Source organism: Chrysochloris asiatica, unplaced genomic scaffold (genome assembly GCF_000296735.1).
Source record: "Chrysochloris asiatica unplaced genomic scaffold, ChrAsi1.0 scaffold00042, whole genome shotgun sequence".
Classification (NCBI taxonomy): Eukaryota; Metazoa; Chordata; class Mammalia; order Afrosoricida; family Chrysochloridae; genus Chrysochloris; species Chrysochloris asiatica.
Genome location: NW_006408560.1, coordinates 1,332,148 through 1,359,560, shown reverse-complemented (window position 1 = coordinate 1,359,560; position 27,413 = coordinate 1,332,148). Strand labels below are relative to the sequence as shown.

Genomic DNA, 27,413 nt, shown 5'->3' with positions numbered 1-27,413 from the left:
CAACCTATTTAGGAAAACCAAAAAGAGCTGAATTCAGAGTCTAGAAAATAAGATACACAATTACTGGTATATAATAAAATTAATCCATGTGAAGAAATGGGAAAATGTAGTTTATAATTTAAAAAAAATGGCAATAAAAATAGGCTCATGGGCTATACAGACAGATGTTGAAATTAGCAGATGAGAAGATAAAATAATGCTGGTAGACTTCCATTCCAGCCAAGAGAAAGAAAAATGTACTGAAATTACCCTTTTCCACTGCTGTTCAGTCTTGATGAGTCCATTGTGACTAACAGAGACCCTGTATAGGGTTTACAAAGAGTGGCTGGTGGTTTTGAACTGTTGACCTTGCAGTTTAAATCAACCTTGTGGTCTAGCACCACACAATGACTCTTAGAATGAAGTCTATAGCATATTAATTCTTGGTAATTTACTGGGATCTTCCTTAAGAAATTAATAAAAAAAAAAAAAACCATATATATATATATTACATGTGCTTTAAAAAAGTTAGGAAAATCAATTACATTTTTTGTAGAAAATTCAATAGTATTTAATCTATTAACCTGAATTCCATGGATAGCAAGTTGGGGCTCATCATTTAAAAACTCAACAGTTTGTCATTTTGCAAAAACTACCAAGTGATGAACTTTTAAATCATGGTCCTGATGTGGTGCTGTAGAATAAACACTGAACTGCAAGGTTGGTTTGAACCACAAGGTCAGTGGTTCAAATTTACCAGCTGTTCCTTGGAAACCCTAAACAAGGTTGCTATGAGTCAGAACCAACTTGATGGCACTTAATAACAACAACAATGTTGGTGTTAAGTGCCATCGAGTCGGTTCCGACCCATAGAGACCCTGTACAGGGTTTCCGAGGGTGTAAATCTTTACGGGAGTAGAAAGCCTCATCTTTCTCCCGCGGAGCGGCTGGTAGTTTCGAACCGCTGACCTTAAGGTTCGCAGCCCGATTCGTAACCACTACACTACCAGAGCTCCTTACATGACTCTGAAAGATGTGATCCTTAGTCAATAGGTAAAATAGACCGGAAGGAGGTAAGGAACCAGGCACATTGGCCTATGCTTCCTCAGTACAGGATAATGAAGAAGGCTTTCTGTGGTGCAGGTAGAGGAGATAAGATACATGGGTACTATAATCTCAGGGTTTCTTGCACCAGCCTGAGATCTGACTTTCATACACCATTCTAATTAGTGCTGACCTTTTCTTCTTAAGAAAAGCCTTCTCAAGTAATTCAACGGGCTGGCAATTTTTACATGCATCTACAATCCTGATGACAGCAATTAATGAATTCTATCAGCACCCATGTCTTACAAACAGCTGTTTTTGTCTGAAATCCGCCAAGTTCAAGAGTCTGAAAACTACCCCCTCCTCAAGAGCCCCTGCCCCATCTTAACTCTCTCTTTTGTCTGGTATAACTTTCAGTTAATGATTAGTGACTTTATTCAATCCATCAACACTGTTCAGAGTTACATCAGTCTCTTAGGCATTTAGCAATCTCTGACCTGATACAAAACAGCCTACCAAAAGAAAGACTGGAGGAGAAGGGAGTGAGGGTGAGACAAAAAAAAAAAAAAAAAAAATCAAGGTAATGGTTGAGGCTAAAGCATAAAAAACCCTTTGGGAGAAGATATATCAGGTTGTTGTTGTTAAGTTCTGTCGAGTTGGTTCTGACCCACAGCAACCCTGTATAGGGTTTCTGAGGAGCAGCTGGTGAGCTTGAACCACCAACCTTGCAGTTCAAACAGCTTTGCAGCCTGGTGCATTAACCCACAGCTCCACACCAGAATTAGCTCTAGTTTATTGTCACAGTAAGAAATGGAAAATTTACACCAAAAAATAGCTGATTCAGAGCTAGCTTTCAAAGAAGAAACCAGATTTGTTACTAAGATAAAGTTCATAATTATGTTTTCTAAATTTTCTAATTTAGAGTCTTGGTATAAAGTTATAGGATAAATACTGGATTACTAACCATAAAGTCGGTGATTCAAATCCACTAACTGCTCCTTGGAAATCCTATACAGGTTAGTTATAAGTCAGAACTGACTTAATACCACTTAACAACAACAAAAATTTATTGTTATTGCCCTTAGTTGATGTTCAGAATGTGTTTCTGTTTCTAACCAAAGGCTCATTTGCACTTTGTTTTTGTTTTTATTCTCTTTAGCAGATTTTTTTTGTTGTTGTTGTTGTTCTGGGATTAAATGACACCTCCAGAGACATGAGTTTGAAGTAGAAGAGTCATCAGCGTCTCAACCCTTTATGGGAGTTAACTAGGAATTGCTATAGAAATAGGATCTGGAAAAACACTAAGATGTGATATCTTTCCTAGGATCACAAAGATGTTGTTCTGTTGAAGTTTTAGGGTATTTGATGACAGTGAGTGGTGAGCATTATCAAACATCTTCCATTCAGTTTGATTTCAACTTTTCAAATAGCCTTGGAAGCCCTATACAATATAGTATCACTATGAGTTGGAACCAACTTGATGGCACTTAACAACAACAACAACAGTGTAGAGAGTCATACAAGATGTATGGAAGAAGAAACTTGATTTTTATTTCTTAGGATTCCAAGTCCACTGAGTATAAATTAATGTATTTCTTTGACTACTCGTTTTAATGAGCATGTCACCCAGTAGGTCCCTGGATGATACAAACAATTTAAAGGCTGGTGATTTGAACCCATGTAGTCTTGGTGCGGCTCCCTGCGATAAAGCACTGGTCTGTAAGGTACTTGAACCACAAGGTCATTGGTTCAAACTAATCTGTGCTACAGAAAAAAACACCAGATCATCAGAATCCAGAAAGATTACAGTTAAAGAAAATCCTATGGAACAGTTCTACTCTGTAACATACAGGATCAAAATCAATTCAACAACATGGGTTTAATTTGGCTCTGGTCACCCAATAATAGTAAACTTGTGTTCATGTGCATTTGTTATTTGAACACTGAATTGTCTCCAATTACGGCCACTGACTTGGGGAGAGATAGTGTCTCTACTGCTTTAGACATAGGATGGTACCATAAAGGGCCAAAACTACAAATTAACTGAACAGGTTTATAAAGTTAGCTTCTATCACTTAGAGAAAGAGGGAATCCCAAAGGAATAGAAAACTGGAATGAAATTGCTAGAGAGTAACAAAAAACAGTCTGTGTTATGGAGTGCTGGTGCTAAAAAGAACATTGAAGAATGGTGCAAAGGTGGGAGCTATGAAAGTGCTAGGTTTTAAACCTGGAAGAAGTATATAGTTAGTTCTATGTTGACAGCATGGAACACACACCTTGTCTGCTTCTTAAATGTTTACTTCTTAAAGTTAATTCAATGGAAAGAGCTTTAGACAATTTTCTTTCAGACACAGTTTCGTCATTTAGTGACCCTGTGATCTAAAGTAAGAACTTCTATGAAACTCTCAGTTTTTTTCATTTGCAAAATAAGAAGAATAAAATTCACCCAGTCTACCTCACAGAATTGTCTTCAACTCTTTTATATGATTATATATTTAAAGGGAAGCCATGCTGTGTGGCACTGGAGGATAAGCAGTTAATAGACTATTAACTGCAAAGTTGGTGGTTCAAACCCACCAGTCACTCCTTGGAAAAAGCATACAGGGTCACTAGGAGTCAGAACCAACTTGATAGTACTAACAACAACAGCATATGAAGAAACTTTGGAAATTGAAAATTCCTATACAAAAGGACCACGTTTTTTGTGACTGTTCATACACAATTGAAGTTTCTTTTAAAAGAGGTCCCTTGAATGGATAAACAGTTGTATCTTTTGAGCTCTGTTGTTGTTAGGTGCCATTGAGTTGGTACTGACTCATAGTGACCCTATGTACAACAGCACAAAACACTACCCGGTCCTGGGCCAACTTCACAATTGTTGCCACACTTGACCCCATTGATACTGCCACTTTGCCAATCCATCTCACTGGGGGTTTTCCTCTTTTTCTCTGACCCTCCACTTTACCAAACATGACATACTTCTCCAGTGACTGGTCCCCCCTTACAATATTCCCAAAATATGAGAGATGAAATGTGGCCATCCTGGCCTCCAAGGAGCACTCTGGCTGCACTTTTTCCAACACAGATCCTTGGTTCTTTTGGCAGCCCATGGTACTTTCAATATTCTCCTCCAAGACCATAAGTCTTGAGCTCTAGAGGGTTGGAAATAATTAAAGGGGAGAAGTGAGATTCAGTAACAAGATGCAAGCAAGAAGTGTAAAAAAAACATAATAATAAGCACCCAGAACTAGTGTTATGGTCTTCTATGTCAAAAACATAAAGTTATCCTCTGTTACCTTCCTTAAAACATATTAATTGGGAGAACTAACTCTTTCAATTTGTAAAAAAGACAAAATTTGTAAAAGGACAAAAATATGAAAACATATAGACACCAACCATAGGAAAGATCATGTACTTGTACACTTAGTGTAATAACACACAAGTAGATTTTATTTGTAGGACATGAAAGTATGCATGTGTATATATTTTTATAAGAAAACATTTGTAGAATATGAAATATAACATTACTAGGAATAGTAATGTAAAAGTATATATATACACATTGGAGTCTTGATGTGGCACTGCTGGATAATGCACTGGACTGCAAGGTTGGTTTGATCTGCAAGATAGGTGTCTTTAGCTCACTAGCTACTCCTCAAAAACCCTGTACAGGGTTGCTATGGCACTAAACAACAACAATACCGTATGTATTATAAAATATATGCATAAACCTATATGTACCAAAATTATAACCTCAGAAATGTAGAACAAATAAGAAAAATAAATATATAAGAGTGAAACTCACAAGCGACTGGGCTTTTTTGCTTTTTTTTTTTAAGGTTTGTTGTTGTTGTTGCTGTTGTTAAGTGCTGTAGAGTTGGCTCTGACCCATAGTGACCCTGTATAGGATTTCTGAGGAGCAGCTGGTGAGCTTGAACTGCCGAACTTGCAATTCAAATGGCATTGCAGTCTGGTGCATTAGCCCACAGCACCACACCGGGACTCTTTTTAATGTTTAGCTAACACCAAATAAAGTGCACAGATCTTAAATGATGAGTTTAAATTTTGGCAAATATATATTGCCATGTTATCCACTCTGTTATCAAAAGTTGGAATATTTCAATAACCCTATAAGTTCCCTCCTGCCCTACCCTGTCAATTACATTTGCCAGAGGCAGCCACTGTTTTAAGTTCTTTCACCATATTTTAGTTTTGTGTTTTCTATAGTTTCGTGCAAATAAAAATCTACAGTATGTACTCTTTGACTTATTTCTTTCATCATAATGGCCTTGAGATTCAGCTATTTTATTGCATGTACTAGTTACTTGTGTTTTTATTGCTGAGTAATATTCCAGTGAATGAATATACCAGTTTGTTTATATATTCTCCTGTTGATGGATATTTGGGTTGTTTCCAATTGGTATTATGAATAAAGCTGCTATGGCATTCTCGTACAAGTCTTTTTGTGGGCAAGTGTTTTCATTTCATTTGGATAAATACTTAGAAATGGAACTGCTGGGTCATAGGGTAGGTGTATGTTTAGTTATGTAAGAAACTACCAGATATTTTTCCAAAATGATTGCAGCATTATTTTGTTACCTTCAGCAATGTATAAGAGTTCTCATTGTTCCATACATTCCCCACCCAGTATTTGGTGTTATAAATCGTTTTTATTTTAGCCATTGTAGAGAATAAAAGTGTGGCACCAGGAATGGAAGAAGACTCATTAGCAGCCTGTGAGATGCAGATAACTCAACTTTGCTTCCAAAAAAAATGAACATGACTGGAAACACTTTGTAACAAAAGTCAGAGTGCCTTTAATATGGACTACACTTGCATGTGAGGAAAATAAAAAGTCTCACAAATGGACCAATGAACAACGAATAAATGGAGAAGAAAATGAAGGTACTCACTGATTTCATTCTACTTGAATCAATAACCAATGTCCATGGACGTAGCAGCCCCAAAATCAAATGATGCATTGCACTGGAAAAAAAAAGCTGTGAAAGACCTCTGAAAAGTTTGAAAAACCTAAGATATTATTTTGAGGACTAAAGTGTGCTTGGTCCAAACCATGATCCTTTCAATAGCCTCATATGCATGTGAAAGATGAACAATAAAAAAAGGATAGAGAAATTGATGCATGCAAACTGTGATTTTGTCAGAAAATTGTTTGCCAAACTAACCCCCACCTAAAGAAAAAACCAAACAAAACCCCACCCAAAGCAGTCTTAGAAGAAATGCAATTACAGTGTTCCTCAGAATCAAGGATAATGAGATTTCAACTTGCTAACTTTAAACATATCATCAGGAATGACCAAAGGATAGCACGAGGGAAAATAGCTAAATCTTCAATGAGGTGGACGGATACAGTAGCAGTATTAATGAATTTCAGCATAGAAATGATCTTGAAGACAGCACAAGTCTGGACAAAATTTTCTTCTGTTTTACGTGAGTTTGCTATGTGTCAAAGCCTACTCAAGAGCAGCTAACAAGAGTGGGTATGCAACCACATCTTATATTGGTTTTTATTGACTTTTGACTAAGGATAATGAGCATTTTATTACATGTCAGTTGACCACTTTTATATCTTTGTGAAGTACCTGTTGAAAATTTTTTACCATTTTCAAAGGAGCTGATCATATTTTTATTTACTGGTAGAGAAAAAGTCTTTGCCATATCCGTGTATTGAACACATTTGTCCTGCTTTGTAACTTCCCTATTAATTTTGTTAATGTTGCATTAAAAAAAACATTGCGTGTGTGTATATTTGTGATGTCAAGCACCATCAAGTTGGTTCCAACTCATACTGACCCTGCATAGTGTTTCCTAGGAATGGATGGTGGTTTTGAATGACCGGACTTGCAATTAACAGTCCAGTGCTTATCCTGCAGTGCAACACCAGGACTCCTTCATTATTATGGATCTTCTTTAATTTATCTCAGAAATATAAATTTCTGTTTCTATGATATATGTATGTTGTTAATTTAACGTAAACTATTTACGACTTTCAAAGTACTACTGATGATAATATTTTTTATTACATATTTCAATTTTTTTATTAGTAGTAGAGAGGGAAAAGATTGATTTTTGTACACTAACCCTGTGTCTTGTGACCTTAATAAATTCACTTATTAAGTCCAGCAATTTCTTTTTTAATATGAATTCCATAGATTTTTACACACATGTGCTATATGTAAAAAATACTTTCACTGCTTTCCTTTCTTTTTTTTTTTTTTTCAATGTTTTATTGTGAATTATGTGATAGTTTACATGGGAGAACCTTAGCTTCACATTCATCCTGTTGTATATAATTTCATTGCCATGGTTACAATCTCCTCCATGCATCATCAACCAACTAAAGGGTATACCCTGTAAGCCTTCCCCCTGGCCGTCAGCACACAGCCCCTCTCCCTCTCTGGGTCTAGAGTTCCCAGTGGCTCCATCTCTCCAAATCATCGCCTCTGCCTCCATCTCTGGCATCACTGTGTCTCTGGGTAGGTTCCCGCACTCCATTCTTCTCCCTTGATGGTCCCAGAGACCTCCGCTTCTGGACTGCAAAGTCAACCAATTCCCTCATTTTGCTACAAAATGTCTACCTTTACATTTCCAACCCTCACAGTCAGTCCTGATAACAATTATTCACTATTGTGCCACATGAGTGCCATCCCTATCTCCTTTCATCAGCTCCGCCCAGACAGCTTGGATACTACTCTGTGGAGATTCTACCTTTCTCAACGCCCTCTGGATCTAGGTTCCCTCTTGAAAGCTTGTAAGCCAGTCACTTCTTGCCTTTGTACATCCCCCCCACCCCCACCCATTTTGGGTAGCCAATGTCCAAGTTGCCCATCCCTGTCTACCCTGTGTATGGAGGGGATGGAAATGATCTTTGCTGTAAAGATTTGTTCCCTCTTTTGAGCTACTACATCCATAGGTGTAGGTCAAGTTCATCAAATTGTATCAGATTACTCTTTTTTTCCTCTTTTCTTTTTCTTCTAGTTGAATTCTGATCATCCAGCCATTGAAGCCAGGCTAAGTGGGTAATATCTGCAAGTGTGGGTGTTCTTGTGCATATGCCCTCACTTCTTATCCTCTGGATGCTTCACTCTCCATTCTAGTCCTCTGTGGCTATGTCACCGACTCTGGGCCCAGGAGTCCCCAGGTCTTGCCACACTGCTGGCCAACCAGGTCTCCAGCCAGGTTCACAGGAGTCTATGGAATGTGGTAAGGCTTAGCTTGCTTCTTCATTGCTGTTTTTCCCTCACTTCCCCTTATCGGTGACCAACGTGGTCACCAGTCACAGCGCATGTCTGCTCGTGTATTCCCATTGAGTCTTAGTCTTGGAAGAGCATTTGCCCTGAGAGGAACCAATCACTTGCCTGATGTCTCCTTTGCTAGCAACTTGTTTGTTCTTGTAGTAGTCAGTCAGACTGCTGTTATTGTTTTGTATTTTTCCTGTTGGTCTTTCTTTCAAGAAGTAGCTTCTATTCCTCTAGCAGCTCCAGGCTGGTCTGCCTGTCCTTTCAAGTGGAAATTTCCCACTTCAGAAGACTTTCCTTTATTTTTTAATGTTTTCCTTGTCTTATTACATTGGCTATGACTTTAAGTAAAGCATTAAATAGAAGTGGAGAGTAGACATCTTTGATTTTTTACTCAATAGTAGGGCAAACATATATAATTTTATACCATTAAATATAATGTTGACTATTGTAGCTGCTAAGGGGCTCTGGTAACGTAGTCATTACAAGTTGGGCTGCTTACCTCAAGGTCAACAATTTGAAACTATCATCTGTTCCACAGGAGAAAAATGAGGCTTTCTGCTCGTGTAAAGATTTATTCATGGAAACCCTGTACGGGGTGTCTATGAGTGGGCAACGTCTCTATGGCACACCACTACCACCATCCTAGGTGCTATTTTTAATATTTAGGTAAATTCTGTCTTATGTTTTTTCTATATTAATTGTGAGGTTATAAGTTTTATACTATTCTATTCTGATAATATGGTGAATTACACTGATTATTTTTCAAAGGTTAACCAATCTATTTCTGGACTAAGCCTCACAATGTGTTACCATGATATGATCATGGTATATTATCATTTTTACATTTTGCTGGAATGGATTTGCTAATGTTTTCTTAAAAATTTGGAGATTATCTTAATCAAGGATATTTGTCTTGAATATTTTGTATACAGGGCAATCCTAATAAAATGATTAGGATTGAAAAGACTAAGAAAAAGAACCCATACTAAAGGGGGGGATTCTTTGCTGGTTACTAGGATGTGGGAGGGGAAGGTGGAGCACAGGGCAGGGAATAGACACAGGATAGTTTGGGTGCTAGGGAGGGGGGCATTATACAAGAAGGGGGAGGGAAATGGAAGAACAAAATGTACCGGAAACAATTAGACAGGTTTGCGTGGGCTAAGTGGGACAGAAGTAAATAATGATGTATGCACAACCTTGGAACAACAGGGCTCTGGGATACAAGGATTGAGACATGGTTGGAATGGGGAAAAGGGAGGAAATAATGTTAAGATGCTTGGCTGTCTTTTGAATCTTGGTTTCCCTGGCTTACCATTATAAGATGGACACTTGAGGGGGAGAGAAAGGAATAGCCAGAAATATCACCAAAGAAAGCTTGTAAATCTGTCTTCTGCCTATAACTGATTGGAATACCTAAAATGGGGCTACAATGTGCTAAGTAAAGGAGGCTTCCTGCGGAGCCTCTGCATTACATAAGACCATAGGTAGAATCCTGAACAGCATCCAGAATTTTCTGAGGTGTGAAATTTCCACTTGAAAGGACAAGCAGACCAGCCTGGAGCAGCTAGAAGAACAGACGATACTTCTTGAAAGAAAGACCTACAGGAAAAATATAAAACAGTAATGACAGTCCAACTGATTACTACAAGAACAAGCAAGTTGCTCGCCCAGGAGACATCAAAGTAAGTGGTCGGGTCCCCTCAGGGCAAACCCTCATCCAAGACTAAGACTCAACTAAGACTAAGACTAGCACCCTCTGATTGTGACCATGTTTGTCGCTGATAAGGGAAAGTGAGGGAAAAACAGTAATGAAGCTGCGAGCTAAGCCATACAACATTCAATAGACCCTTGTGAACCCAGGTGGAGACCTGGTCGGCCAGCAGTACGGCAAGACTTGTGGACTCTTGGGCCCAGAGTCAGTGACATAGCCACAGAGGACTAGAATAGAGAGTGAAGTGTCCAGCTGATAAGAAGAGAGGGTATATACATAAGAACACCCACACTTGCAGATAATACCCACTTGACCTGGCTTCAATGACTGGATGATCAGAGCTCAACTAGAAGAAGAAAGAAGAGGAAGAAAAAGAGGAATCTGATACAGTTTGATGAACTTGACTTACACCTATGGATGTAGTAGCTCAAAAGAGTGAACAAATCTTTACAGTGAGGATCATTCCCACCCCCTCCATACACAGAATAGACAGGGATGGACAACTTGGACATTGGCTACCCAAAATGGGGGGGGAGGGAGGGGCTACAAAGTAGTATCCAATCTGTCTAGGTGAGGCTGATGAAAGGAGATGTGGATAGGTCTCTTGTGATACAATAGTGAATAAATCGTTATCAGGACTGGTTGTGAGGGTTGGAAATGTAAAGGTAGATGTTTTGTAGCAAAAGGAGATGAGTGATTGAGTTTGCACTCTAGGAGTGGAGGTCCCTGGGACCATCAAGGGAGAAGAGCAGAGAGCAGGACCCTACCCAGAGAAGCACTGATGCCAGAGATGGAGGCAGAGACCACGGGGGTGGGGGTGGGGCGGAAGAGGCTTGCAGGGTATATCCTTTGGTTGGTTGATGATGCATGGAGGGGATTGTAACCATGGCAATGAAATGATATATGATAGGATGAATGTAACGCTAATGTTTGCCCATGTAAACTATCACATAATTCACAATAAAACATTTTAAAAAAATGAATAGAAAATTGTTCTTTACTTTTTGAAAGAGATTTTTAGGATTGTGTTATTTCCTTAAGTGTTTAGTTACAAATTCAATTATTTGTAGTTATAAGGCTCTTCAAAGTTTTTATCTTTTCATTGTCAGATTTAGAATTTTACCTTTCAAGTTCTTGGTCCATTTCCTCTAAATTGTTATTTGTATTGGCATAAAATTGTGGATAATATTCCTTTATTATTTTTTCATGCCAGACTTCATATTTACTATTTGCAATTTGCTTTCTCGCTTTCAACAAACCAGCAAGACAATTACAAATTTTATGGATTTTGCAAAGCCATTTTTTAAAATTTAAATTCTCTCTCTCTTTTTTTTTAATGTCAAAATGACCTCCACTGTCTTTTTATTTCCTTTTCTTTATTTACAGTGAGTTTAATATCCATGGATTTTATTTGTGTCTTAAAGTGGAAAAGATTAATAATTTTCAATCTTTTCCTTTTTCTTTATTCAAGCACATAAAAATATAAAATTTTCCTGTAAGCAAGACTTGAGCCTCATTGCACAAGTTTTAATATGCTATATTTTAGTTGTCTTTCAAGTTGAAATATTTTCTATATTATCTCATTGCTTTAATTTATAAATTATCTAGAAGTATCTGCTTAATGTTTGGCAATTTTGCATATCATTTATTGGTTTTGGTTTGTAATCTTATATCATTGTTGTCAGAAAATATACTCTACGTAGTTTCAATTAATAAATTAAGCAGATTAAGATCTTGTCTAGCAGACAGCCTAAGCTTGCTTCATATTCCAAAGGCAATGAAAAGATTTACTTTTTCTATTCTATGATTTAATATGTGTATCAGGCAATTGGTTGTTGTTAAGTACCGTCAATTTGGTTCGACTCATAGCTACCCTGTATAGGGTTTCCAAGGAGTAGCAGGTGATCTTGGAGTGCGGATTCATCTGATGTCTGCAATGATATCCTGATTTCCATGTCCTTTCCCTGTTGTGTTATTTGTTAGATGCCATAGAGTCAGTTCCAACTTAGAGGACCCTATGCACAACAGAATGAATCATTACCCAGTCCTAAGCTATCCTCACAATAGTTTTTAAATTTGAACCCATTCTTGCTGCCACTGTGTCAATCCGTCTTGTTAAGGTTCTTCCTCTTTTTCACTACCTCCACTTTACCAAGCATGATGTTTGATCCTTCCTGATAGCACGTCCAAAATTGAAGAGATAAAGTTTCACCATCCTTTGCTTCTAAGGAAAATTCTGACTTTGCTTCTTACAAGACTGATTTGTGTGTGTGTGTGTGTGTGTGTGTGTGTATGACTGCTTCTTCTATGCTTGCTAATTGTGGATCTAAGCAAAATAAAGTATTTGAGGATTTTAATTTTCTTTACATTGAGGTGCAATCCATTCTGAAGACTGTAGTCTTTGATTTTCATCAATATTTAAAGTCTCCTTTGCGTCTAACAAGGATATCACAGGTTATAAATGAGTCCTCCTCCTCTAATCCTAATGTTGCTTTTTCCTTCATGTAATCCAGCTTCTTGTATTATTTGTTTTTCCATAGAAATGATTAAGTATGTTGAAAGGAGATAGGTTGAAAAACTATGGTAAAAGGATGCAAACCTGGTACCTACCATTCCTGATTTTAAACCATTCAGTATTTTCTTGTTCTATTGTAATGACTGTTTCTTAGTCGATGTACAGCATTCTGATCAGCGCAACTAAGTGTGCTGGAATATCCATTCTTCACAATGTTGTCCGTAGTTTGCTATGATCTACACAGCTGGATGTCTCTGAATTAATCAATAAAGTACGAGTAAACATCTTTTTGTCATTCACTGCTTTCAGCCAAGATCTCAACTGACATTGGCAATGATATTCCTCATTCCATGTCCTCTTCTGAATACAGTTTGAATTTCTGGCAACTTCTTTTCAATGCACTGCTGCAGTCAATTTTTAATTATCTACAGTCCTCAGAAACCCTATACTGGTTCATTATGAGTTAGAACTGACTCGATGGCATTTAACAACCACAGTAACAAAAGCAGCAGTATTTGCTTGAAGGTGATATTAATGATATTGTTTATTGATTTCCACATTCTGCTCATCTCTTTTCTTTGTAATGGATGAAAAATGGATCTCTTCCTATAGATTGGCCAGGTAATTGTGTTCCAAGTTTTTTTGTTTAAGTGAGTGAGTGCCTACAGTGTTGCATCAGTTTATTTAAACATTTACATTTGTATTACATTAATTCCTGGAGTTTTGTTTTTCACCAAAGCATTCAGTACAGTTTGGATTGCTTCCCTCAGTATCACGGGTTCTTGATCATATGGTATCTCTTGAAATGGTTGAACACTGGCCAATCCTTTTTATAAAGTGACTCTGTATATTCCTTCCATCTTCTTATAATGCTTCCTGCCTAAATAAATATTTTGCCCATAAAATCCTTTAATATTACAACCTGAAACTGAGAGTCTTCTTCCCTGTTGTTTTTCTAACTCCAAGTATTTGCACATTTCATTACAATATTTTACTTTGTGTTCCCTTCTGACATGCACTCTGATCTTTTCATTAACTTCTGTTTTTTTTTGTTTTTTTTTAAAGTTTTTATTGTGAATTGAGTGATAGTTTACATGGGAGAATATCAGGAATATCAGTTTTACATTTATCTTATCATAATTTTGTTTCATTGTAATGATTATAATCCCCTCCCTGCATCCCTGCATCACCATTCAACAGTATTTGCGTCTATTCCCACTGTATGTGTGTGTGTGTGTGTGTGTGTGTTTTGAAGGTAGGAGAGGATGTACACAAAACACTCAGGAATATATAATCATATAAACAACTAAAGGGTACATTCTGAAAGCCTGCCTCCTGGCTGCTAGCACACAGCCTTTCTCTTTCCATGAGTCTAGAGTACTCAGCTGCTCTATCTCTCCATGTCCTCATCTCTGACTCCATCTCTGGTATCGCTATTTCTTTGGATTGTTGTTGTTAGGTGCCATCGAGTTGGTACCGACTCATAGCAACCCTATGCACAACAGAACGAAATACGCTATCTTTTCTGTCTCTTTAATGACCTTTTGCATTCTTCATAGATGATGTTCTTGATGTCATTGCACAACTCCTCTGGCATTCAATCATTAGTGTCTAATGCAATGGATCTGTACTTGAGATGGTCTCTAAATTTAGGTGGGATATACTTGAGGTCATATTTTAACTCTGGTGGACTTCTTTTAATTTTCTTCAACTTCAGCCCAAGCTTGCACATGAGCAATTGATGGTCTGTTCCACAATCAGTTCCTAGTCTTGCTTTCGCTGATATTATTGAGATTTGCCATCATTTCTTTCTTCAGCTGTAGTCCGTTTGATTCCTGTGTATTCTACCTGGTGATGTCAACACTTATATAGTTGTTATTTATGTAGCTGAATAAAGGTATTTGCAATGAATACCTCATTAGTCTTGCAAAACTTTATCATTCCATTTCCAGCATCGTTTCTGTCACCAAGGCCACATTTTCCAACTACTGATCCTTCCTCTTTGTTTTCAAATTTGTATTCTAGTCACCAGTAATTATCAATTTATCTTGATTAAAATGTTTTACCAATTTCAGAATGAAGAAGTTGGTGTTGTTGCTAAGTGCCATCTCATCAGTTTTGACTTGTAGTGATTTTGTATAGGGTTTCTGGCAAGCAGCTGGTGGGTTTGAATTGCTGACTAATAGTTCATTCTCTAATCCTGATCCATAACAGGAGGTGGTGGTGATGGTGGTGGTTATGTGCCGTGGAGTCGGTTCCAACTCATAATAACCCTGTATAGGATTTCTAAGGCTGTAAATCTTTATGGGAGCAGAAAACCTCAACTTCTCCTGTGAAACTGCTGGTAGTTTCAAATAGCAGCCAGACTCAGACTCACTCCTGTAAACACTATGCAACAAAACTCTTCAATTTCATTATAATTGGCTTTAGTGATTGGTGCATAAATTTGAATAACAATGGTATTAACTGGTTTCTTATAGGCTTGTTAATATTATCCTATCAGAGATGATATTATGCTTCAACACAGATCTTGAAATGCTCTTTTTGATGATAAATGTGACACCATTCTTCTTCAATTTGTCATTTATGGCACAGTAATACCAGATGATTGTTTGATTTAAAATGACAAAGGCCTGTCCATTTTAACTCATTAATTCCTAGGATATCATTCTATTTCATTTTCAACAACTTCTAATTTTTCTAGATTCTATTTTGTACATTTCACACTCCAATTATTAATGGATGTTTGCAACTTGTTTCTCCTCATTTCGAGTTGTGTTCCATCACTAGGTCCTGAAAGCTCTACTGCATTCATTTCATTATGGTCAATTTTTAGTTCCTTCCAACCTGAAGGGTTCATCTTCCAGCACTATATTTGACAATGTTTCACTGCTATTCATAAGATTTTCAATGGCTCACCATTCAAACGTGGTTTGCCTCTCCTTCTTAGTCTGTTTTAGTCTCAAAGCTCCACTGAAACTTGTCAACCATGAGTGACTCTACTGATACTTGAAATACCGGTGGCATCATAGAAACACATAAGCCACCACAGTATGGTAAACTGACAGACAAATGGTGGCATCCTCTTCTTAATTTGGCTTGAATTGCTGACAGTTCCCTGTCTATATACTGTTGCAACTTCTTTCAAATTGCCTTCAGCAAAATTTTACTCACATGGGATATTAATGGTATTTTTTATGATTTCTTCATTCCCTTTGGTCATCTCTCTCAGGAATATAAATATAAATATTTTCCAATCAGTTGGCCGGGTAACTCTTTTCCAAATTTGTTGGCATAGACTAGTGTGAGTGCTTCCAGGGCTGCATCTGTAAGTCAAAATACGTTAATTTCTATCTCATAAATTTCTAAAGCCTTGTTTTTCACCAATGCCTTCAGTGCAGTTAACTTGGACTTCTGCCTCTAATACCATTGGTTCTTGTTCATATGGTACCACTTGAAATGATCAAACATTGACCAACTCTTCTTGGTAGAGTGACTCTCTATATTCCTGCCATCTTCTTTTGATGCTTTCTTTACACTCAATATTTTGTCCATGTTGTTGCTACGTCCCATTGAGTCAATTCTGACTCATAGCAATCCTGTATAGGGCTTCTGAGGAGCAGCTGGTAGGTTTGAACTACTTCTGTGTGGCTCACAGTCCAGGGTTTGTTTACCCTATAGCATCACCCTAGTTCATTGTTCTTGTTTTTGTTAAGTGTTATCAAGTAAGTTCTGATTTATAACAACCCCATATAGGGTTTCAGAGGAGCTTCTAGTGAGTTTGAACTGCCGACCTTAGGGTTAACTGTCCAGAGCTTATCCTACAGTGCCATACCAAGTAGTGCTCATAGACTCCTTCAATACTGTAACTCAAGGCTTCATTTTTTTTTCAGCTTGAGAGATGCTCAGCATATTCTTTCCTTTTTGTTTTCTAACTCCAGGTTTTTATACATTTCACTATAATACTTGGCTTTGTCTTCTTTTGAAGAAGTTGTTATTTGAAGTTTTTTGTTAAACTCTTTTATTTCATAATTTCTTCTAGTTGCTTTAGAGTCCCTACACTCAAAAAGGCTTTTGATTGTGTAGATCATGAAAAACTATGGACAACATTGTGAAATATGAGTATCCTGGAACACTTATTGTGCTTATGGGGAAACTGTACATAGACCAAGAGGCAGTTGTTCTAATGGAACAAGGGAACACTGAATGGCTTAAAATTAGGAAAGATGTGTGCCAGGGTTGTAGTCTTTCATCATACTTACTCACTCTGTATGCTGAACAAATAATTAGAGAAGCTTGATTATATGAAGAAAAACATGGCATCAGGACTGAAGGAAGACTCATTAACAACCTGCAATATGAAGATGATATAACCTTGCTTATTGAAAGCCAAGAGGACTTAACATATTTATTGATGAAGATCAAAGACCACAGCCTTTGGTATGGGTTGTACTTCAATGTAAAGAAAACAAAAATGCTCACCACTGGACCAATAAATAACATTCATATAAATCGGGAAATGATTGAAATTGTCAATGACTTCATTTTGCTTGTATCAACCATCAACACTCATGGAAACAGCAGTCAAGAAATTAAATGAGGTATTGCATTGGGCAAATCGGTTGCATGTTGTTTGTTGTTGTTAGGTGCCATCAACTCGATACCGACCCATAGCAACCTTATACACAGCAGAACGAAACACTGCCTGATCCTGGGCCAACCTCACTACTGTTGCCACGCTTGAGTCCATCAATGATGCCACTTGGCCAATCCATCTCATTGGGGATCTTCCTCTCTTTCTCTGTCCCTCCACCTTGCCAAACATGATATCCTTCTCCAGGTACTGGTCCCTCCTGACAATATGTCCCAAGTAAAAGAGACGAAGTTTGACCATCTTGGCCTCCAAGGAGAACTCTGGCTGCACTTCTTCCAAAACAGATGTATTGGTTCTTTTGGCAGCCCATGGCACCTTCAGTATTCTGCTCCAACACCATAACTCAAAGGCATCAATTCTTCTACGGTCTTCCATATTCACTGTCCAACTTTTGCATGCATATGAGGTTATTGAAAACACCAAGGCTTGGATCAGGTGCACCTTAGTCCTGTTGCATAAGACCTCTTTAAAGTGGTGAAGAGCACAAATGTCAGTTTGAGGACTAAGATACACCTTACACAAGCCATGGTATTCTCAATAACCTCATGTATATGAGAAAGATCGGTAGTGAATAAGGAAGACCATAGAAGAATTGATGCATTTGAGTTATTGGTGTTAGAGGAGAATATTGAAGGTGCCATATTGCATTTGGTGCATGATACATTTGAGTTATGGTGTTAGAGGAGACTATTGAAGGACTGCCAAAACAACAAATAGATCTGTGTTGGAAGAAGTACAGTCAAGAGTGTTCCTTGGAGGCCAGGATGGCCAGACTTCATCTTTCATTCTTCGGACATATTGACAGGAGGGACCAGTCAATGGAAAGAGACATCATGCTTGATAAAGTGGAGGGTTGGAGAAAAAAAGGAATACCTCCCAGCCCAACAAAATGGATTGGCATAGTGGCAGAATCAATGGACTTAAATGTAGCAAAACTTGTGAACTTGGCCCAGAACCAGGCAGTGTTTCATTCTGTTTTGCATGGGATTGCTATTAGTTGGTACCAACTTGATGGCACCTAACAACAACAACAACATTCAGAGTAATTTTCAAAGTCTTTACTGATATTCATTTTCGTTTTCTTTCTTTTTAATAACAATTTGCTTCCTTCATGGTTGAAGTTCTTTATGTAATTCCACAACCCCTCTAATATTTGGCCATTAAGTTCTAATGCATCAGATATGTTCATGAGATGGTTTTTAAATGCAGGTGGGTAAGGAGCTCCTGATAGCATAGTGGTTACAAATCGGGCTGCTAACCTCAAGGTCGGCTGTTTGAAACTACCAGCTGTTCCACTGGAGAAAGATGAGGCTTTCTGCTCCCTTAAAGATTTGCAGCCTCAGAAACCCTGTGAAGGGTAACTATGAGTTGGAACTGACTCCACAGTACTTAACAACAACAACGTACTCAATATGATATTTTGGCTTTCATGGATTTGTTTTCATTTTCTTTAGCTTCAGCTTGAACTTGTATATGAGCTATTGATGGTCTGTTCAACAGTCAGCCCTTGGCCTTGTTTTTGCTGGTTTTAATGAGTTTCTTCTTCATCTCTTCCCACAGATACAATCAATTTGGTTCCTCTGAATTCCACTGATGAGGTCCAAGTGTACAGTCCTTGTTTGTGTTTTTGAAAATAGATACTTATAATGAATAATTCATTGATCTTGTGAAATTCTGTTATCTGTCACCAAGGCCATATTTTCCAATTACTAATCCTTCTTGTTTATTTCCAATTTTCACATTCCAGTCACCAGTAATTATCAATGCATCTTTGATCAATTTCAGACTGAAGAATGACAGAATTCTTCAATTTCATTGTCATTGGTTTTAGTGGTTGGTGTGTAAATTTGAATAATGGTCCTATTAACTGGTCTTCCTTGTAGGTGTGTGAATATTATCCTGTCAGAGAGAGCATTGTAGTCCAAGTTAGATCTTTCGATTCTCTTTTTTATAATTTCCAAAAATATTTTACTAAAATATAACATTTACAGAAGTTTCCAGACAAGTCATACAAAATGGTCATAAGCTCTTTCTTGATGGAAGGATTGTAAACGTGACAACAAAATCACAACGTTGTTAGTGAGGGCTGTGATGTTTGTTTAATGTTCCCATTTTAGTTGAAACAATCAAGTTTTCCCATCTACAGCATCCAAATAAAATTTGACTTGTCTAGAGGGTATATGCTAAAGAACAACTGGTTACCTACTTTTAACCAATGCAATTAGATCACCATAAAGTTAAAATAAAACTACCTCCCCCCTCAAACAAAAAAGTAAAAGAAAGTCACCTAAACGCCTGTAGCTAACCCTGATGATTACCTTCATTCACAGTGCTTTATACTTAAACCATGATGGGGCAGAAATGAATAAAAGCAGAGAGTGCCCACTGCTTTTAAACATTAAGGAACAATCCAGATGATATTTCTAGCCTCTGTTCATGCTTTACAATAGTGAATCAGAACAAGACAAATTGGCTATTGTACATTGAATCACCAAAGGACTGAAGATGTCTGGGCATTTATTCTGTAATGTTTCTTAAGACTGTCTCCTTTAAATGCAAGCGAAAAGGGACGAAGTCTTGGCAGGACAGCTAGAACAGGAGAAGTGATGCACATTTGATGATCAAATCGATTTAAATATTATTCATGGCATATAGTCTAGTGCATGCTCTAGCTGTTTCTATGACTTGAGCTTTGTTGGTCTTCCACTGTGCCGATACATCATTTGCTAATGGATCATCTGGATCGGGAGCTCTTAACAAAGCCTGGATGGATAGCAGAACTGTGCAGATCTGCAGTGCTGGGGACCATTTATCTTTTAAAGTATCTAAACATATTCATCCCAATTTGTCTACATTAAGGTGATAAATTTTGGTCATGAAACATACTTTAGGAGCTTCCATTGGGTATTCTTCTGGACAGAATAGTTCAAGTTTAGAAGTCCCTTCCTTAAAGGGGAATTTCAGGGGCCAGCAATGACCACATGAAAATACCAGACATTGCTCTCATCTGGTTCCACTTCACTGCCAGGAACAGGTTCTGCCTGCAAACGTCGGCTTTCTTGTCAGATCCCGAGTTCAGCCTAGTTCAATTATTTTTTTTGCTGATGAATGCAATGCCTTTCCTCTCCAATTTGTCATTCCTGGCATAGTACATAGTGCACCACATGATTGTCCAACTCAAAATGGCCAATGCCAATTCATTTAAGCTTTCTAGTGCCTAGGATATCAATCTTTACATGTTTCATTTCATTTATGAAAACTTTCAATTGTCTTAGATTCATACTTCATACATTTTATAGTCCTGTTGTTAATGGCTGTTTATATCAGTTTCTTCTCATTTTGAGTTATGTTCCATCAGCAAAGGAAGGTTCTGAAAGTTTTACTCCATCCACATCATTAAGATGAACTCTACTTTGAGGTGTCAGCTCTTCCCTAGTTATATTTTGAGTGTCTTCCACCCTGAGGGTCTCATTTTCGGGCACTATTTGTACTACTGCTATTCGTAAGGATTTTAGTGGCTAACTATTCAGAAGTGGTCTGCGTCACCTTCTTCTAACCTATTTTTGTCTGGAAGTTTTGCTGAAAACTGTCCCCACTGGGTGACCCTTCAGGTATTTAATATACTGGTGGCATAATTTCCAGCAGAACAGAAACACACAAGCCTCCACAGTATGACAAACTGACATATAATTGATGGCATATTAAGTCTGTCCCAACTCAATATAGGGTTTTCGAGGCTGTAAATGCTTGTAGGAGCAGAAAGCCTCATCTTTTTCCCATGAAGCAGCTGGTAGGCTGGAACTGCCAACTTTATGGTTCAAGTCCAGTACTTATTCTTCTAGAGCCACCATGCTCCCACATATTCATATGTTGTTGTTGTTGTTAATTGCCACCAAGTGGGTTCTGACTCATAGCAACCCCTTTATAGGACTTCCAAGAATTTAGGTCTTCGCCAGAGCAAAAAGCTTCATCTTTTTATCACAGAGCATCTGGCAAGCTAGAACCTCAGACCTCTTGGTTCAAAAGTCCAGTGCTTATCGTTTGGAACCACCGTGCTCTGCATATTGACATGTTGTTGTTAAGTGCCGTAGAATTGGTTCAGACTCATAGCAACCCTGTATAAGGTTTGCAAGGAGTGGCTAGTGAGTTCGAACCATCAACCTTGCAGGTCAAACCAACCTTGGAGTCTAGTGCTTATCCTACAGCCTCCACATATTTCTGATTATTACAAGTTTCAGGGTCTATTTTTACTCCTTTTATTTATAACCTTTATGTGTCTTTTTATTTAAAGTGCATCTTTTTTTTTAACAGCAGGACGATGAATCTTACTTAACCCTGTCTCACAACCTCTGCCTTTTGACTCAAATATTAGTCCATTTACATATTGTGAGATTTAGGTTTCTGTTATGTTTTCTATTTATCTTTTGCACAAGACCTTTTAAAAGTGTTGAAGAACAAAGATGTCAGCTTGAGGACTAAGGTATATATATCTGACTAAAGCCATGGTATTTTCAATAACCTCATATGCATGTGAAAGTTGGGCAGTGAATAAGGAAGACCGTAGAAGAATTGATGCATTTGAGTTATGGTGTAGGAGGAGAATATTGAAAGTGCCATGGGCTGCCAAAAGAACAAATAGATCTGTGTTGGAAGAAGTGCAGCCAGAGTGCTCCTTGGAGGCCAGGATGGCCAAATTTCGTCTCTCATAATTCAGACATATTGTCAGGAGGGACCAGTCGCTGGAGAAGGATATCATGTTTGTTAAGGTGGAGGGTCAGAGAAAAAGAGGAAGACCCCCAGTGAGATGGATTGACCAAGTGGCAGCATCAATGAGCTCAGGCATGGCAACAATTGTGAGGTTGGCCCAGGACCAGGCTGTGTTTTGTTTTGTTGTGCATAGGGTTGCTATGAGTTGGTACTGACTTGATGGCACCTAACAACAACAACAATAATTTTGAAGACGCTCTGTTCTTTGTACAGAGTTGAGTTTTCATTTTATATCTTTCGCATTTGCGAATCCTGGTGTGGTGCTGTGGGTTAATGCGCCAGACTGAAAAGCCCTTTGAACTGTAAGGCTGGCGGTTCAAGCTCACCAGTCACTCCTAGGAAATCCATACAGGGTAGCTATGGGTCAGAACTGACTTGATGGCACTTAACAACAATAAAGAACATGCTTTAATATCTATTATCATATAGGCCTGTTGACCATAAATTCTCAGCATTTATTTTTCTGAATATATCTTTATTTCCTCTTAATATTTAATGAATAATTTCTTTTCATCGGATACAGAATTCTGGAATTTTAAGCACTCTACTGATGACTTTCATCATTAAAAAAAGTGATTTACCAGTCATTTGTACTATTTGTTTCTTTCTTGTTTGTGAAATGCTATTGTGTCTTTGTGTGTGTGCTTTCCTTGCAATTCTGCTTTTTGTAGGTTTTTTTTTTTTTTTTTTTTTTTTATATTTCTACTTTTGGTTTGACTTCTAAATGGTGTTGTCATGTATGTTAATCTCAAGATGTTGACTCCTGTTGGTTCTCTGTCCAAAGACTCCCTTTAGTATTTTTTATACAGTTGTTGTCAGGTGCCATTGAGTCAGAACAGACTCATAGCGACCCCAGGCACAGCAGAACGAAACAATGTCTCATCCTGGGCCAGCCTTACTACCGCTGCCACATTTGAGTCCATCAATGCTGCCACCTGGCCGATCCATCTCGTTGGGGGTCTTCCTCTTTTTCTCTGGCCCTCCATCTTTCCAAGCATGATGTCCTTTTCCAGTGACTGTTCCCTCCTGACAATATGTTCAAAGTATGAGAGACGAAGTTTAGTCATCTTGGCCTCCAAGGAGCACTCTGGCTGCACTTCTTCCAAAACAGATCTATTGGTTCTTTTGGCAGTCCATGGCACTTTTAGTATTCTCCTCCAACACCACAATTCAAAGGCATCAATTCTTCTATGGTCTTCCTTATTCACTGTCCAGCTTTCGCATCCATATGAGGTTATTGAAAATACCATGGCTTGGGTCAGGCACACCTTAGTCCTCAAGCTGACATCTTTGCTCTTCAACACTTTAAAAAGTTCCTGTGCAGCAGATTTGCCTAATGCAATACGTTGTCTGATCTCTTGACTTCTGCTTCTGTGAGTGTTGATAGTTGATCCAAGAAGAATGAAGTCCTTGACAACTTCAATCTTTTCTCTGTTGATGACAATGTTGTTTATTGGTCCAGTGGTGAGGATTTTTGTTTTCTTTACATTGAGTTGTAATCCATACGGAAGGCTGTGCTCTTTGATCTTTATCAGTAAATGTTTTAAGTCCTCTTCACTTTCAGCAAGCAAGGCTATATCATCTGCATATCACACGTTGTTAATCAGTCTTCCTCCAATCCTGAAGCCATGTTTTTCTTCATATGTCTACTATTAGTTGTCTATTATTAGCTCTGGTAGCGTAGTGGTTACGAATCGGGTTGTAAATGGCAAGGTCAGCAGTTCGAAACTACCAGCTGTTTCGTGGGAGAAAGACGAGGCTTTCTACTCCCGTAAAGATTTACAGCCTTGGAAACCCTGTACAGGGTTGCTATGAGTCGGAACCGACTCCACAACACATAACAACAACAACAATATTATTAGTTGACAGTGTGCGTGGGACTACCAAAAGGCATCCTAGGTTCAAAATAGTCTGCCTTGTCCCATTGTATAACAACAACACTACCTCTTTTTATTGATTAGTGTCAATTACTTTTGACAAGACAGTGACTTTCCTTCTTGCCTCTTTGTCTCTGGACAGAGGAATCCCTAAGTACCCATTAGAAGATGCAGCTTTCAACCCTTTTAGGGATCAGGAAATTTAACACTGCAGAGTCCAGAATTGTGGGGATAGAAATACAAAGTACCCTAGTGGTTTATTAAGAGTATTGACAAGTGGGAGTCCCTTAGTTTTTGGATCCATGAATATATCCTAATGAGGTCATATCAAATCCATTGCTAACAAGCCAATTTCAACTCATAGCTACCCAAGTGGACAATTTCTAAGGCTGTAATCTTTAAAGAAGCACACTGTAACATCTTTCTTCTGAGGAGTGGCTGGTGGATTCAAACTACCAAGCTTTTGGTTAACAGTTGAGCACTATACCACTGTGTTACCAGGGCTACTTAATGGAAATGTTGTTGGTGTTGTTAAGTGCTGTGGAGTCAGTAACAACTCTTAGCAACCATGTATAGAGTTTCCAAAGAATGGCTGGTGTGTTTGAACTGCCGACCTTATGGTTCAAATCAACCTTGTGGTTGAATGCTTATCCTATAGCACCACACTAGGACTCCTAATGGGAACACTGTTGTTGTTGTTATGTGCTATTGAGTTGGTTCCAACTCATTGTGACCCTCTATTGGGTTTCCAAGGAGCAGCTGGTGAGCTTGAACCACTGACCTTGCAGTTCAAACTGACCTTGCAGTCCAGCTCATTAACCCACAGCACCAAATTAAAAAACAAAAACAACCTTGAATGCATATTCCACATCCTGAAGGATAACACTCCATCCTTTCAGGATGTTATCTCTAAATTGGCCTATCAAGAGCACTTTCAATAGATCACTGCACTTATCTATGATGCTGGCAGTTTCTAGGAGGTAGAGCATGTGCAAAAATCAAAGGTTAATGTGACCCACAGTCATAGGCTGTGGTGCTGTAGGATAAGCACTGAACTACAAGATTGGTTTGAACTGCAAGTTCGGCAGTTTAGACTCACTAGCTGCTCCTCAGAAATCTTATGGATTAATGTGCTGGGCTGCAAAGTCAGTTTAAGCCTCAAGGTCAGCTATTCAAGCTCACCAGCCTCTCCTTGGAAACCCTAAACAGGGTTGCTATGGGTCAGAACCTACTTGACAGCACTTAATAAGAACAACAACAATGATCACAGGTTACATCATAGGTTAATGAGTCTTCTAATTCTGACATGCAGATAACACAAGTTTGATTGCTGAAAGCAAAGCAATCTTGAAGCACTTACTGATGAACATCAAAGACTACATACAGTTCAACAAGGAAACAACAATCTTCACAATGGACCAATAAGCAACATCATGATAATAGAGACAAGATTGAAGATGTCAAAGGTTTCTTTTTACTTGGATCCACAATCTCTACCCATGGAAACAGCAGTCAGGAAATCTAATGACATATTAGATCACTGGACAAATCTGCTGCAAAAGATCTCTTTTAAATGTTCAAAACAGAGGTGGAACTTGATGGCAGATAGGGTAGAGGCGAAGTGAAGCTCTCCATCAGCAATACCACAAAATACCAGGTGAAGCGAGTTCAGGGCAGAGCTTTAAAACTCTGAACTAGATATCTAGGAATATTTAAAAAGTTTGAAGGCTTATGGCTAGTGGAACTTGTAGCAATAGCAAGAAATCTCTCGCTTTAGAATGCCTAGCTTGGAGGACCAGAGCCAACAACTGGGAGAGACCGAACAGCAAGACCAAGTAGGGGAGCAAGCAGACCTGACACAGAATAATGCCACAGGAACCTCGGAGCAAAGGTGGACAATATACTCGGTTTTGCTTTGTTCTGATTATATTTTTGGTATCTGTTCATTGGCCTCACACTGTCTGCACACCTCCATTCTGGTGACTAAAAGGGGTGCCCCCACTCCCACAACTTGTGGGTTCTTCTGCCACGAATGCGCACAGATACCCTCAGCATTTAAAGGGACAGGCAGCTTAAAACAGCCACAGCCATCCCTGAACTGTTTATTAATAAAGAAAAGGCCAGAACAGGGGGTGTGGAGAGGGCGAGAGTTTGAAAACAAAACAGGCCAAAAAATAAATCCTGACGTACAGCATAACAACCAACAGTGGCATCTTGAAATTTATCTGGTGGCCTTGAAAGCAAGAAACTGAAAGAGGATATTAAAGTCATATTCATATTAGGCTACAGATTTTTTTTTTTCCTTTTCTCCCTCTTCTCCCTTTTCTATGATTATAGACTACAGTAGCCTATCTAGTTTTTATTTGTTTGTTTGATTTTGGGTTTTGTTGGGGTTTTTTTTTCCTGCTATTGCTGTTTTGTTGTTTTTCTTCCCCCTTTTACATTTGGGGGGCTGTTTCTCTCCCTATATTACCCAAAAAGAGGCAACAATTGCTGCCATATAGTCAAGCTACAATCACACCCTATAAAACCTCACAATACAGGCAAGAACCAATACGAATTGCCATATACCAGGGAGGCAGACAACACCTGTGAAAGTTACTCTAAGTTAAGTAATAAGAAGAGTGAAAAGGCAAGCCCATCTCCTGATCACATCTATGTAGAGGCAATCAGAAAGTACTGCTTCAGAAGAATAATGTTGGAAACCTCTCACTCTCTGATTTCAAAATTTATTACACGGCTACAATGGTTAAAACAACTTGGTACAGGTACAATGAAAGAAACATTGCTCAATGGAACAAAATCGAGATTCAAGAAATTAACTCATCCACATACAGCCAACTAATTTTTTATAAAGTGCCTAAATCTATCTCATGGGGAGGGGATAGTCTCTTCAACAAATAGCGCTGGCAGAACTGGAAAGCAATATGCAAAAGGTTGAAACAAAGCCTTTACCTCATGCCTTATAAAAAAATTTAAAAAAAAACCAACTCAGCATGGATTAAAGACCTAAATGTGAATCCCCAAATTATGAAGGCCATCAATGAAAAAAAAAAATAGGGACAAATGTGAAGGCTCTAATTCAGGGCATACACAGACTACCAAACATTTTGAAAACTACACAAACAAAAGTAGACAAAATACATGATTGGGACATACTAAAAATTAAAAATGTATGTGCATCAAAAGACTTCACAAAAAGAGTAAAAAAAGGAACCCACAGAATGGGAAAAAACATTTTGCAATGACACATCAGACAAAGGACTCATTTCTAAAATATATAGGAAATGACAACACCTCTACAAGAAAAAAACAAATAACCCAATTAAAAAATGGGCACAGGACGTGAACAAATACTTCACCAAGGAGGAGATCTTAGCAGCCAACAAACATGTGAAGAAATGTTCATGATAACTAGCCATTAGAGAGATGTAAATCAAAACAACCATGAGATATAATCTTACACCAGCAATAACAGCAAAGATCAAAAAAATAGAGGACAGGGAGCTCAAACAAGATGGTGGATCAGGTAGAAGTACAGTGAGGAGCTCTGTCAGCAACAACACAGAATACCGGACCAAGCAGGCTCAGGGGATGGTGCCAG

The 27,413-nt window shown here is 38.3% G+C and overlaps 1 pseudogene; it reads right to left on the bottom strand.

Annotated features, from left to right (window-relative positions):
- Positions 1-19,796: 19,796 nt before the first annotated feature.
- Positions 19,797-27,413, bottom strand: part of LOC102820621 — a 13,259-nt pseudogene continuing 5,642 nt past the window's right edge.